The sequence below is a fragment of the Leucoraja erinacea genome, chromosome 5 (genome assembly GCF_028641065.1).
Source record: "Leucoraja erinacea ecotype New England chromosome 5, Leri_hhj_1, whole genome shotgun sequence".
Classification (NCBI taxonomy): domain Eukaryota; kingdom Metazoa; phylum Chordata; class Chondrichthyes; order Rajiformes; family Rajidae; genus Leucoraja; species Leucoraja erinaceus.
In genome coordinates, this window is record NC_073381.1 from 55,935,000 (window position 1) to 55,950,999 (window position 16,000).

Below are 16,000 nucleotides of genomic sequence, written 5' to 3' on the forward strand. Positions count from 1 at the left end.
CTTGCGGTTCGGCTTCCTGGAAGGAGTCCATACATGACGTTATGAATGATGGTCTATGAGTTTAACAATGATTTCCTGACAATAACCATTATGTGGAATTTGGCATGAAGATTTAGTATTTTTACAACGTTCTGTATTGTTAGCAGCGTTTATGGTTTGGCATCACAGTGAGCAAAGACAAAATAAAAAATAATGAGCCTATTCATTTTTTTACAATGGGTTCACATAATAACTTCATAATATGGTCCCAATTATTCAAAGGCATTAGGAAAGCATTGGTCTATAATTATCAAACCAAAAATAAGTTAACTAAACCACAAATAATTATACAAAGTAATTCAGATGAAGTTGTATTAGGGTTGACATGAGCTTCTGAATATTTTCAATCTAAATTAGCTCATGTTTATATTAATTAGAAACAAGAGGCCATGTGCAGCATGTTCCATTGCAGCAAGAGCCTTATTGCACAGGGACTATACGTTTTTTTGAAAGCTGATACTGGCCTCAGAAGGTTGAAGCCTGCTCACTGAAAGAAGCCTAAATACAGGCTTTGAGTTTGAAGATCCCAAATGGAACGACACACCTGAACGAGAATTATCTGGACATTAATGTTGCTTCCTGTATTTTTAAGTCCTAGAAAAGATGAATGGCAAAATAAAGTGATGCTTGCGTTTATGTCCCAGGTGATGCTCATTACCAAGCTAAATTTCATCAATAGTTACTGACAAGACATCACACATGGCCCATTCCAGACAATACCTGAAATTCGATTGTTAACAGTGCAGCTAACTCATGGCAGTGAGATTTGTGAAAAAGAAGAAAGTCAGGCTTAGTGTCCAGAGGTTCAGGATCAGGCTGAAATGTTTGCAGAACTTATATTAACACTTTTCAAAAGTGTTTATACTATGAAAGGGATTATGGCATTTTCTTCCTCGTCTACTAAAGGTTACAAATAGCATGGAAAATAATTGCTGTGAATCTATTACAGGAAGGACACCTTTGTAATACAACACTACAGAACCAAGAGCCATATCCATAGAGACAATAACAGTACCAGGCATTTTGCTGCAAGGGGCTATCTTGTCTATCAAGGTGAGAAGGAGGATTACAAGTTAGAAGAGTGTTGCAGGAAAATCAACAATAAAATGAGCATGCAGAAGGAGTAATGCTAAAAGGGTAGAAATAGAATGTAAAATATGTTTCAATATTCCCATCAAGCCCCTCTTCTTTTACAGAGAAGTCTCCCTGTGTGTGTGTGTGTGTGTGTGTGTGTGTGTGTGTGTGTGTGTGTGTGTGTGTGTGTGTGTGTGTGTGTGTGTGTGTGTGTGTGTGTGTGTGTGTGTGCGCACGCGCGCGCGTGTGTGTGTGTGTGTGTGTGTGTGTGTGTGTGTGTGTGTGCGTGTGTGCGTGCGATCAGTTGATCCAGCTCGCGGTTTCATTGCTGACGGTCGATCCAGCTCGAGGTTTTTCAGGCGAGTGCCCTCGAACTTGAAGGTCGAAGACAGTTGCAGATAAGTCGTGTTAGTGGGACAGCCCTTTAAGTGGAGATTGTTTGCAAATTTGTTAAAATTTCTCCTACTTATATTATGAGGCGCATTTTTAAAAAGGCACTGTCATTGTAGTCTGCATCATTTTCAGCTTTTTCTTTTATCATTGTCTGCTTTATTAATCTAAAAACATTTCAAGTCAACACTCTGTACTTTGGACAAAGCACTTTCTTGGTTGCAGCTAACTGAGAATTCTTATCTGCAAAGAGATGGCAAATGTATGTCATCTTCATTGTACTTCATATTTCTACATGTCTTTTCACCTGAATATTTGTTAACAAGTGGCTCTAAAAGCTCAGAAAATGATTGAAATCAATCTGAGTGCCGAAACATCATCGGTTTGGGAAACAAGCCGATTACTGTGCAATAGACTCTCAATTCAGCAATGGGTGATTATTTAACCAAAGGGGTTTTATTGCAGCCTTGAAATGAAATATCAACAGATAGAAACATTCAGGCAGATGTTTTGAAGGTCACTGGCCTAGAACAGGCTGGCAAAGTAATCTGCACATGGAGCATGAATACAATGTTTAGTTTCATTTGTTGGCTTTATCAATATCAGGAAATCCGCTCAAGGTAGAAATTACAAGGAAGATCACTTACTAGTTGGTGTCTCATTGCATCGGAACGTTTGAATTTCCAAATCAATTCATTTACTATTGCGTTATTCTCCAATTATACTGCAGAAGCATGTGAATAACTGGAAGTAAAAGCGCAGATGTCTTCCTTATGTGTACATATGGATTGGCTTCCTCACCACTTGGCATGAAAAGGTCGAGGCAAATTTCGCTAGGATTTTCGAATATTACGTAAGATCTGCAGAATTTAGTGTTCCTATTGTCATATTTTCTGTGCATGTTTGTCATTTATATGTGTGAGTGTGTTCTTGCACAAGCACACACACTCGTGAGTCCACATGAGTGTGAAAATACCCAATCTTTATTTGTATTATACCTACATGCTGTTAACAAATATCTGGTTATACTGTGCATAATTGAGATTTATTTGATGAGCTATTCTAAACATTATTAATTTTGTTCTGTGGTCTCTATTAATCAAATATTAATCAAAGTAAAAAGTCCGGCAGCAAGTCTAACCCTAACCCAATGAAGGGCTGAAATTACAATTCCATACTTTACAACCTAGATGGCCCTGTTAAAAGAATGGTCAACCATCTGCATGTTGACATAATGAAGTCAAGGATGCACTGGAGGTTGGATGGCACCCATTCTGATCTTCCACTCCACTGCTGGACTTACTTCTGACCCTCATGGCTAAACAATAACATGCAAAGGATTGGGGCCAACTGCATTTGCATCCAACTCCTGAATTTTAGCTGATATAAGTAACATGGCCCCTCTAGAGTCCCCAACCTTGAGAAAGAAAGTAAGTACAACTAATTGCTTTGCTTCTTTTTCTTTATTTTACTTCATTTTAATATTTTCTAGTAAATTATGATATGTTTAATTAAATATGCACATTTATACACACAATTAAGTGTACACATTAAATATGCCTGCCCAGTGTCTCCCTACAGCTCTGGTCGTCATGTCCTGGCAATATCCTCGTAAATCTTCTCTGCATTCTTTCCAGCTTAATGACATCTTTCCTACAGCAGGGTGATCAAAACTGAACATTAAATTTCAGGTGTGGCCTCACCAACGTCTTGTATAAATATAACATAATGCCCCAACTTCTATACTCATTTCCCTGACTGATGAAGGCCAACATGCCTAAAACCTTCTTCACCATCTGCAATGCCATTTTCAGGGAACTATATACCTGCACTCCAATGTCCCTCTGCTTTACAACACTCCCCGCCCTACCATTCACTGTGAAGGTCCTGCCCTAGTTCAATTTCTCAAAATGCAACATCTTGCACTTATCTGAATTGGACTCCATTAGCATTCCTAGGCCCAAGTGTTCAGATTAGTTTAGTTCAGTTTTTTGTTTAGTGCGGTGCCTTACCATTGGCAGCCTCCCCAACAGTCCGTTATTTTTAGTGTGTTTTAAAAGTTTGTGTAAATGTTCTCTGGTTTGTTTTATGTGGGGATGGGGGACGGGGGGTGAATTTTTTTTCATTCTCTTACCTTGCTGGAGATGCGATTGTTTTTCGGATCGTATCTCCGGTCGCTCTGCGGCCTAACATCATGGAGCTGGAGGCCTCCTCAGGACTGACTTTGAACCCCACCGCAGGGCGTGGACTTACCATCGGGGCTGATCCCTTGCCTGCGGATTTTACCATCAAAGGCTCGCGGTCTCGGGAGAGACCAAGTCGGGAGCTTCGGAAGCTGCACGATGTTCAACCAGTCCCGACCCAGGGTCCGGTCGCTGGCGCGGAAGAGCTGTGATTCACCCCCCGATGCAGGAGCTGATCACTCGGATGCGGAGGGCTCGACTGCCGGCTACAGAAATCAAGGTCGTCCCTTCACGGAAGGCTCGAGACCCCCGACCACGGGAGAATGACGAAAGGAGAGATTCAACTTTTTTTTCGCCTTCCATCACAGTGAGGAATGTGGAGGAGTCACTTTGGTGGATGGTTATGTTAAAATGTATTTTGTGTGCTCTGTTGCTTTTTATCTGTATTCCTCCTCGTATATGTTGCAAAACCTACTTTGCTAATAAATTATTATTGTATTGTATTGTATTGTATTGGTACAGCGTGGAAACAGGCCCTTTGGCCCACCGAGTCCACGCCGACCTACGATCCATGCACATTAACACAAGCCTGCATGCACTAGGAACAATTTACATTTATACCAAGTATACAAACCCAAGTCAATTTACCTGCAGTCTAAAGAAGGGTTTCGGCCCGAAACGTTGCCTATTTCCTTCGCTCCATAGATGCTGCTGCACCCACTGAGTTTCTCCAGCATTTTTTGTGTACCTTCAATTTACCTGCATACCTGTAATCTTTGGAGTTTTGGAGAAAACCGAAGATCTCGGAGAAAACCCACGAGGTCACGGGAAGAAAGTACAAACTCCATACAGACAGCACCTGTAGTCTGGATCGAACACATGTCTCTGGCGCTGCAAGCACTGTAAGGCAGCAATTCTACTGCTCTGCCGCAGAACCCCCCGTAAAGATGATCAAGTTCTTGGTGTAATACTTGATAATCAATTTAATTGTCTTTGATACCACTATGCAGCACAGTCATGTAGGGTTAGAGTTTCTCCCTTACAGCACCAGGGACCCACTTTCAATCCTGACTACGGGTGCTGACTGTATGGAGTTTGTACAATCTCTCTGTGACTGCATGTGTTTTCTCTGGGTGCAGTGGTTTTCTCCCACATCCCAAAGACATGCAGGTTTGTAGGTTTATTGGCTTCTGTAATTTGTTCCTAGTGTGCAGGATAGAACTGGTATTGGATGATCATTGGTCGGTATGCAGCCAGTGGGCTGAAGGGCCTGTCTTTAAAAATCTGTCTTTGAAATTAAAATTGAATGTTAAGAATGAGTGATGTTAAGTGAGAAATAATTAAATTAAATTCAATGAAAAACAATGGAGTCAACAACCTGGCAGGCTGGGGGTGCGGGGCCGGGCGGGGCCAGGAGGCAGGTGGGCCAGGTGCAAAGGCATTGTAAGGTCAGGGGGTCGGGGGCGGGAGGGTGCAGCAGGCAGGCTGGGTGGGGGGGGGGTGCAGGTGGGGACAGGAGGCAGTTGGCCAGGTGCAAAGGCATTGTGAGGTCAGCAGCTGGGCAACCTTAATATTTTTTTTTAATGTCAGTTTGGTGATAAATTTTAATTAATATCTCGGGAAATAGTCAACCAAATTTATAGAGGATTGGATTATTGAAACCATAAGGAAAATTTCTACCAGAAGATGTAAAAATGTCACTGTTATTGTAACGTCAGCAGCTGGGCAGCGGTCAGATTTTTTAAAAAAAAGTTCAGATTGGTCAACAATTATCATAGAAAAAGTCAGGAAAATAATGTAGCAAAGGTACAGACGAGTGGATTTCTAAACTCACAAGGAAATCGCTACTGAAATATGTAAAGAATTCCCTGTTTCGGCATCTGGTTTTCGAGGAGATACATTTCACATGCGAAACAACACACACACACACACACACACACACACACACACACACACCCACACACACACACACACACACACACACACACACACACACACACACACACACACACACACACACACACACACACACACACACAAAAGTATATAGACAGATTTGGACATTTGCATGTTAAGAGACAGTTTAGAGGGATGTGGGCCAAATGAAAGCAAATGGGACTAGTGCAGATAGACATTTTAGCTGGCATGAATGAGTTGGGCCATAGTGTGTGTCCATGCTGTCACTCGATTACTTTATGAACTGATGAGGTTGCTGTATTGGGAGCCATTTTAGGAACCAATGGGTCAAATGTCCCCTACTGTGTCTTAACATTAAAAAAAAAATTGAGTTTCATGTGCTGATCATGCTTGTAAATGCAAAAGCTAACTGTTAGAATGTTTCATTTGGAATATAGGCCAACAAGCAATTTGTGATCAATTGAAAGGGAACATTCTCTATTATAATTAGGTAACATCAATTATGAAAACACCATTTAGTTTCTTCCCAAGTTCCTAACTAGATTTCATATTCGAAAGAGACATCCTCTGATTTCCCAATTTGGAAATGCAATGTAAGTGGGCCGTGGGCCCACAGAATTGATTGAGTTTAGGATTCAGGGTATTTTCCGCTTGATATTCAGTCATGTTATTCATTCACTTGTGTGAGAGAATTTTAGATGAATCAGCCTTTTCAGGTGAAGTAGGAGAATTACATTAAAAAAATAATATAAAATACATGTTAGATAAAGTTGTGCCAAACATAACATTTTGTAAAGGAAATTTCAGACAAAGTTTTCAAATGGAGTCCAAAAAATGCAAAATTATGCATTGTGTGCAGTTAATAAACCATTGCATAATTAATTAAATTCCTCTAACATTATTAACAATTTGGAACGGTCAAGTAAAGTAAAAAAGATTCCATTTAAAAGTACCATAAGCAGCGTTTGCATTAACATCCTAATCTACAGTAAATCAGTAAGTTAATAATCATATTGTTTCTGGTTCAGTGAAGCATACCAAGTAGCTTTTAAGACTTTTCAGATATGAAATGCAAAATATTGATCTGTCCTAATTAATTAGGAAAGAAAATACTTTTTTATAGAGGGTATGGGATTTTTTTTAAAGAGTGCTGATGTCATCAAATCAAAATTCTGGCCAACTTACGATTTGACAAGGCTTTTGAATTTTTTATTCAATCAAGGTAATTTTTTGGTTTAGTTTATTTTATAGATACAGCATGGAAACAGGCCCTTCGGCCCACAGGGTCCATGCCAACCAATGATCCCCACCTATTAACACTATCCTACACACACACGAGGGACAATGTTTACATTTACCAAGCCAATTAACCTACATACCTGTACATCTTTGGAGTGTGGGAGGAAACCGTAGATCTCGGAGAAAACCCACGCAGGTCACGGGGAGAACATACAAACTCCGTACAGACAGTGCCCGTAGTCGGGATCGAACCCGGGTCTCTGGCACTGCAAACGCTGTAAGGCTGCAACTCTACCGCTGCGCCACCGTACCACCCTTTTGCTATTGCCTTCTTGCTGCAGTCAGTATAATGTGCCCTGTTTTTATCAAATGAGTTTGTTTCCTTCAATTTAAGTAACCATTTGTTGAAACTTTGCAAATCAGGATTCCAGATGTTGAAATGTGAAACTGCTCCTTTTGCTATATTAATGAAAACGTCCTACATGCAGATAGATGATTCAAATATTACTTAAAGGTAATGAAACTGAAATATTCTCCTACCAAAACTTTGGCAGGACTATTTCACTGTATGTTTCAGCATTTGCTTCAAGTTCATTTATACTTTCATGGTTGAATCTAATTTCTGCATTCCTGGTTCTAATCATTCTGAACTCGCCTGAAACCAATGGCTGTTTGATTTAGAATTTAGAGCCTTGACCTGGCATGAACACAAGCATTGTTGGACATGAAGTTCAGTAGTCTTACCAAAGAACATTCTCCACTCACTGGCACATAACATTACTAATTTTAACATGTTTTATTAACAGCAAATGTACTTAAAGTAACAGACTGACCTAGGCATGTTCAATCAGACACAGCAGTCACTCAAAACATATCACATATCCACAGACTGCACACTGAAAAAGGTATTTTTTGACAGTGTTCTGTGGAACATATACTGCAACCAATGATGCTCCATCAAGTGCATAAGTTCCTCAGATAGAATCAGAAACCTAATTTGTAAAACATTAATAAAAATAACTAACACTTTTCTTCAAGAGGACCTGAAGAGCATACTTTTTTCAAATTGAGCCCTTGTGCTAGATCAGTCCATAGGAAAAAATAGGAAGAGATGAGATTAATTAGGAAACACTAATGCCACGTATAATTTTCCACGAGTAAGAAAATATGAGGGATAATAATGAGTTGCATTTTCAATTTCCTGGAAAATTCCACACTGAGAACATCAGCTCAAATGTTGCACATAAATCTACTTGAGTTTAAATGTTCATCTTAAGTAGGTAACCATGTCAATGTTTACAGTATAAAGCATTCCATTGCAGGTTGAGAAAAAAGAAGTCAGCCTGCAAATGTTCATGAGCTGTTCCATGAATAAATATGCAAAGCCATCTATTTCATGCTCAAAGGTAGATTTAAGCATATTGTGAAACAAAAAAGAGGAAATCACAAAACAATTGTTTTAGTGGGAATGCAAACACTGGGACAATTTTCAAACATTTTGCCATTTCAGATAATCAAAACCAGCCAAAATATATTAATGTGATAGAGAAAAGACAAACCCATGAATCTTCTTTAATGAAAAATATGAGGTTTCTTTGACTCAGTATTGCGCTGCTCGGCAACTGTGAATATCAGAATAGATGAAATTACTCTTTTCTATACTCACCTAATCCTACCTCATCTTCATTTCTGTGACAGGTTCTCACGGAATATCTTAGTGCATTGTCTATAATCCTTCAAGTCTGTAGAAAGTAAGCATTGGTTACTTTTGGTGACATCCCTGGCTTGTTAACTTGCTCGAATACTGCCAGAACCTTTGTAAGAGTTTCTCCTATCCCTTCTTAAATAGAAATATTGATCTGTGAAATTCTATTCTATTTACATTATTACATTTCTCATATTTCAAGTCTTATTGTAAACCTTCATGAAAGTCTTACCAAAAACCCAATGTTGCAAAAACTCCCATTATGTCAGTTCTGCTGATCCTTGCCCAGTCAAAAATACTGGTCAATTCTTATCCTTCCTTAAGGGTCTTTGTTGGACTGATTACATTGATTTTTTTTTTTTAAGGAGCATGATCCAATATCCTTTTTAACATACCACAGCCTTCAGACATTCACATAGATTTCCACTTGAGAAAGTTTGCGATTTATTAATCTACTTTTTAGGAATGATTATATTGGCTGTTGCCGTAGAAACTTTTTACTTCAAATTGCCATCAAAATAAATCTGTGAAAGAGCAATACTGATCTGTCTGCCCAAGGTGAACAAATAAAGTATTATTTTGGCTTCAGAAACAAATCAGGTCAGCAAATTCAAATCTTTCCAGTTTTGAAGGAGCCAGCTTCAACTTCATAGGTCAAACCAATTTAAGGTCTGGATTAAAATTCAGTTTCCATCTACCCAGAATGATATATGAATTCAACCTCTAAAGTTAATGAACATTAAGTATTATATGATCCTAGAAATTAAAGATAAATAATTGTACAAAACACAACATATCAATCCTACATAGTTTGTGGAAGAACTGCAAGTTTGGAAAGATTAATGCCGCAGAAGAATTAATTTACAAGCACACTGAAAGATTATCTAAAATATCTGATTATTCAGAAAGAGGAATACTGGAAATGATGACAATCTGATATTTACATGCCTGGACTATTAAAGATAAATTGGAGCCGGGGAGGATGATGACTACAACTCAGTTGGGGTAGGTGGGGGTGTTTTAAGAAAGCTATAAACTGAGCTGGTGGAAATTCTAAAATTGCTTTCCATTGTCATTTCCCTTTTCGCATGTGCTGACTGACGATGTGTATTTCTAGCTTTTTCTGCTTTCATTTTATATTTTCAGCATTGTCAGATTTTTAGTTCACTTAGCTCTAGTCAAATTTGAAAAGGTAAAGAAAATTGACAAAATAAAACCTGGGATGAAGCAAATTATGGCAAAATTAATAATGTCCATATTAAGCATAAAATTAAGTATTTAAGAACTGTTAATGATCAATGGAAGAAATTTAACTGAAGATAAAATAGACTCAAACACTCCACTCATCCATATCAACCACATAACCTTTGAAAAAGTAAAATAATAAAGAATCTAGGTAATGAACTAAAAGTGCTAGTCCTAATAATTGCCTAAACTTGCATGGATAGAATAAAGTGCCTGTCCCACTGCACGAGGTAATGCGAGAGCTCTCCTGAGTTTAAAAAAAAAATCAAACTCGTGGTAAGCACGTAGAATGTACGTAGCGGGTTCTGAGCTCGGGACATCTCTAAGTAACTCGTAACGCTAACGGCAGGTACTCAGGAAACGCAGTAAGTTCGTGAAGACTCGTGAAGATGTTTCAACATGTTGAAAAATGTCCACGAGAGCCCCGAGTCCCTACGAGCGGCTATTACCGTAAATCTCCAAGTTCGAATCGAGGAAACTCGGGAGAATTCTTGAATTACCTCGTACAGTGGGGTAGGTCCTTTATGTGAAATATCTGGAAAATGATTAAATAAATGTGAACTTCTAACTCCTTACTAATTAAGCTAGACTGTGCTAATATGAAGTTATATGGATACTAAGCGAATCGTGTCAAACTAGCTAGAAACATACAATCAAAAACAAGCCACATTTGTCAAACAAGCTGAATTCCATCCAGACTACTTTCACTATTAACCCAGCCTCATAAACTCTTGGGGAAACTAAAAGGAGCCATGAAGAAATGCATCCACACTAATGCACTAGCCAAGGCGGCACACCAACAGCTCTTGGAAAAATTAGGAAATGTCTCCAATGACACAAACTTCCACAGATGCATCAAAGCTTGATTTGGGAATAGTTCTGCTCAAGACCACAAGAAATTGAAGAGTTGTAGATGTAACCCAGTCAGTCCATCACACAGATCAGACCTCCCACCATTGACTCCATTTACACATCATGCTGCAAACATAATCGAAGAATTGTCACACCAGGTCATTCCTTCTTTTCCCTGCTCCCATCCAGCAGAGGGTACAGAAGCCTGAAAGCTTGCACCCACCAGGCCCAGGCAGAGCTTCTTCCCCTCTGTTATTGGGCTTCTGAACAGGCCTTCCATAAGCTAGCACTCGATCCAGTTCACCTCTACCCCTTTGTAAACTTTGGACTTTGACTATGGAACTGATTCACTACAATAGTGAGAACTGTGTTCTGCCCTTTGTATCTTCCCCTTTGCTCTATCAATTGTACTGAGTTTAAATTGATTGTGTTATGTATAGTACATCTGATCTGTTTGGATAGCATGCAAAACAAAGCTTTTTACTGTACTAGCTCGCTAAAGTTCAAAGATGGCAGAGCACACCCAATCACAACCAGTGCAGATTGGAAACACGTTTCATGGGCGCCCATCTGCAACTCAGACACCATCTGCAACTACTAGGTCGCTACCAAAAGAACATTACTCCCTCATGGGGGGTATAGGTCTGGCTGCTGTTAGCACAGAAGTCTGATAGTTAATCCTAAATGAGCAGCATTTTACCTGTCAGTTTTGTTTAGGACTAATTTATATATGGAACATAGAATCATTAGGAATTGAAATTGGCTATTCAGTCCCATAAGGCAATTCTGGTATTTATTCAGGTCATGAAAACAAGGAAAATAAAAACTGCAGACGCTGGATATTTGAAATAAAAAACAAACTCAGCGAGTCAGCCAGCATCTGCAAAGAAAATCAGAGTTAATATTTCAGGTCCGTGACCCTTGGTCAGAAGTCATTTCATTAAGACCATTGCTGATCTGACCCTCAACCCAACTTCCACTACCTTTTGGGAGTGGGAATTTCAGACGTACTGAAATTCCTGAAGCCCCTCATTGAACAATAAGCTGCTCAGCTCAGCCTTGAATGGCCCTGGTATAGAAGCTTCCACTGCCTTTTGGGAGTGGGAATTTCAGACGTACTGAAATTCCTGAAGCCAGGTTTCAGGCAAACACTCCTTAAGGGCATGCTTCCTGAATGTCTTAATTGTAAGCGAGTTGTTGAACATTCTATCAAATCTTGTTCATTTGTTGAGGTGGATTCAAATTCCTCTCGTGAGAAAGTAACAAATTTTAAACTAAAGTTTGTCCCCCCTTGTTCATAAATTCCCACCAGAAGGTACATTTTCTCTATATGTACAGCATTGATTTGAACATTTTTCACATAATGTTCAATCAGTTCACACTAGAGCTAACATACTCAAAGAAATATAAAGATAATTTATAAAACCTATCCTCACAACTTGACCCTCTAAGCTACAGCATTATGCAGGAGACAGTGCAGCACCAAAACTAATAATTTGGCCTCAGTGGCACTTTTCACATGGTGCTTGGCACATAGAGAAGTTACCAACAGTCTGAATATGGGCCTCTGTGAGCTTTAATTTTTGTTTATTTTTTTTCACTGTGTACTGTATGTTAAACAGAAACTTTAAATTTAATCACATCTGTTTTACATGAACATTGCTTCAAGCAGATGTGACTTCTTAAAAGGCTTTATGCAGAATTATCAGACCATAGTAGCCAAAAGAAAAACATGGGTTTCCAATAATGCTAGTAATGCACAGAGAGAATTTTCTTGAGACATAAATATTGTTTTGTACTACATTAGAGATTGAACATGAAAGAAAAACAAAAGCAGGTAAGGTAAGCTGATATTGAATTGTACTACCCTTGAGGTTATTTCAAAGAACGTTTACCATCCTTTTGCCCACATTTCCGAGCAGAATGGAGAGAGTGCTGCATTGTTGGAGGTTTGCGTGTGTTGGACTCCACATTTAAAACTCACTCCCACAGTCAATGAAATCAGAAGTAGAGATCCATGAGTGTATGTTGCTATGTCATGCATTAAAACATACACTAGACCAGGGTCTGGTGCTCCAAAGTCCTTTGGATTATATGGTAATAATCTGAAGAACACCAGGGGATTCTTCCAATGGCTCCTAAACTAACAGCACCAAATGTAAATTAATTGGTTATTCAACTCATTAGTCTGCATATTGACACAAAAAGCTGGAGTAACTCAGCAGGCCAGGCAGCATCTCTGGAGAGAAGGAATGGGTGACGTTTCGGTTCGAGACCCTTCTTCAGACGTCCAGACAGGATACGTCACCCATTCCTTCTATCCAGAGATGCTCCCTGTCTCACTGAGTTACTCCAGCATTTTGTGTCTATCTTGTTTTTAAACTGAATATCTGGACTCTCCTCACCCTTTCACCTGGACTGAGCCAGATAGTGTGCACTTGAAGGTCACTGTCTAATTTGCCCAGAATCTATCTGGATTTCTTTGGTTGGATCATTTGGCGGAGCCTTAACTGCTCCAAATATAAGTTTACTCCTTGACAGTGTTGTGGTCCCATGCTGGGATAAATCTAACTAGTAGTGAAGGCTGAGATACTCCAACAACAGGAATGACAGACAGAACTACGAGTGTTGACAGGCTGGAAACTGGATGACTCAAATACCCGATGCAGTACTTCAACTTCTTTCTCTGCTATCAAAACTTGCTATCAAAGGGATCATCAGGTGCAGCTTTTTTGATGTTCCTGCACATGGTACAAGTGCAGGCAAGACCCATTTTTGCACTATGAAAGTCGCCTTTGATCTGGAGATTCAAAATGGATCGAATCCAACAAGGAGCGATGTTCAGGTCTCCAGATATAGGAGGAGAAAATGTTCCCAATGTTACTCTGTGTCTTTATGTGCGGCTGCATCATGTTGCGCATAATATCAGTAAATGCCGTGATTCGACCTGTCCTGTGTTGTGAAGAATGAAATTTAGCCTTGATGCAATGGAACATTCCATTCTGTTTGACTTTGCCTCTTGAGGAACATTTCCATGGACAAGAACCTTTGAATTGAATTGAATTGAATTGAATTCCTTTATTGTCATTCAGACCTTACGGTCTGAACGAAATTTCGTGCCTGCAGTCATACATACAATGATACAATAATAGACAACACTAAACACAAATTAACATCCACCACAGTGAGTCCTCCAAACACCTCCTCACGGTGGTGGAGGCAAAAATCTTAGGGCTGCAGTCTCTTCCCTCCTCTTCTCCCTCTGCGCTGAGGCGATTCCCCACCGGGCAATGGCACAAACAGTCCCGCGGCTCACCGAACCCCGCAAACGCGCCGGTTCAAACGCCGCGGCCCGGGGTGGTCGAAGCTGCCGCCCTCCAGTCCAGCGGACGCAGCCGCTGGCCCGCGGCTGAACCCAGGACTCAGGTCATAGCCGCCAGAACGCCGTCCCAGCCACCGGAGCACCGTTCCAGCCCTGAGCCGGATCGCCCTCACGGGAGTGCCGTTCCTCCCTCGAGCTGGGCCGTTCCAACGGGAGTGCTGTTCCACCCTCGGGATGGGCCGCTCCGACGGGAGCGCCACAGCCCCTCACGGGAGAGTCTCAGCCCCGCGCCAGGCCGCCCTCACGGGAGCGTCACAGCCCCTCACGGGAGTGCCGTTCCAGCCCCGAGCTGGGCCGCCCTCACGGGAGCGAGCCCAGGGTGAGTCCTGACTGGCTGCCTCCGGAGTCTCGAGGTCGCCAGCTCCGCCATTAGGCCTCAGCGCAGACGGAGGCAGAGAAGGGGGATACAACAAAAAAGTCGCATTCCCCCGAAGGGAGAGACAGCAAGCCCCGTTTCAATCCCCCCCACACACATACACACAACCTAAAAACCAAAAACTTAACGACAAAACGAAAAAAACAAAACAAAAAAGTAAAGGCAAACGGACTGCAGGCGAGCCGCAGCCGTTCACCAGCGCCGCCACTTCCGGTTTGCAAGTCAATCACGTCGTTCACACAGAGGCCAAGAGTGAAAAGGAGACGGTGGATCTTGAGGGATGTTCTCCAAACAGATTGTCAAAGTCACTTAGCAGATTGCCACATCACTACAACTCTCTATCACCAAGATTTGTCTGACATGTGGTAAAAAAAGACCCCATCCTGATCTTTTATGCAAAACCTGAGTCCCGCCATCCTTGGGATATTGCTGTGAAAATAAGGCAGATGTCCACCTCTCTGCAAACCGTGTGCTTGCCGAGAAGATTTGGAAACGGATGAAGCTGAGATACATCGAGCAGCTGTGTAACAAAGGAGTCTATAGGCTGTTTCCAGGGATGCACACTGCGACAAACATGGAGTGATGCTGAGATATCATCCACTGGGTGAAAGATATAAACTCCATAGATGCTACTGCACCCGCTGAGTTTCTCCAGCATTTTTGTGTACCTTTGATTTTCCAGCATCTGCAGTTCCTTCTTAAACACTTTACAATACAATACAATACAATACAATATGGGTTTATTCGTCACATTGCACTCCACTGCGAAATCTCCTCAAGGTATGCCTACTTTGAAGAAGTTTCTCCCATCCCTCAGCCTTCGGGCTCCTCCTCCTCCTTTTTCCTTTCTTCTCCCCGCACCCCCCCACCCCCTATCAGTCAGAAGAAGGGTTTTGGCCCGAAACGTTGCCTATTTCCTTCGCTCCATGGATGCTGCTGCACCCGCTGAGTTTCCCCAGCATTTTTGTGTACCTGCCGAAAGATATACTTTGGTCTGCCTAAACCCTGCTGATCTTCCAGAGCAAGGAGCTGTCTGCAAGAAAATGTTGCCGACTGGCCACATTGCCAGGAGTTGAGTGATGCACTGAAACTGTGCTACCACTGCAAAGGTTGTGTGGGGAAAGACCACATTCTTGTATCCTGCACCAATGGAACCCACCTTGCAAATGTTTCACTGAAGCAAGCCTGAAAAGACTAAACATTTGCGCACTTGACGTGTCACTGTTATATTTACTATATATGTACTTAATTCTATATTTTTGGACAAAATTCTGAAGGAGCCAAGCACAAGGTCACAAGCATTTTTAACACCCCTGGTTTTGTGGGCACCTGGTATATCTGCAGCAAAATCAAGTTATACATTTCCCTTATGAACCTGATGCATCATATTTATTGTCATCCTGTTAGTTAATATACACTCAGGGCTTTGTTATTCAGGTGAGTAGTTCTGGTCGCCACATTGCAAGGAGGATGTGGAGGTGGTGTCTTTGGAGATGGTCAACAGAGTTTCACCAGGATGCTGCGTGGATTAGAGTGTATTAGCTTTAAGGGGAGGATGGATACATTTGGTTTTCTTTAGCATGTTGGAAGCTGAGGGG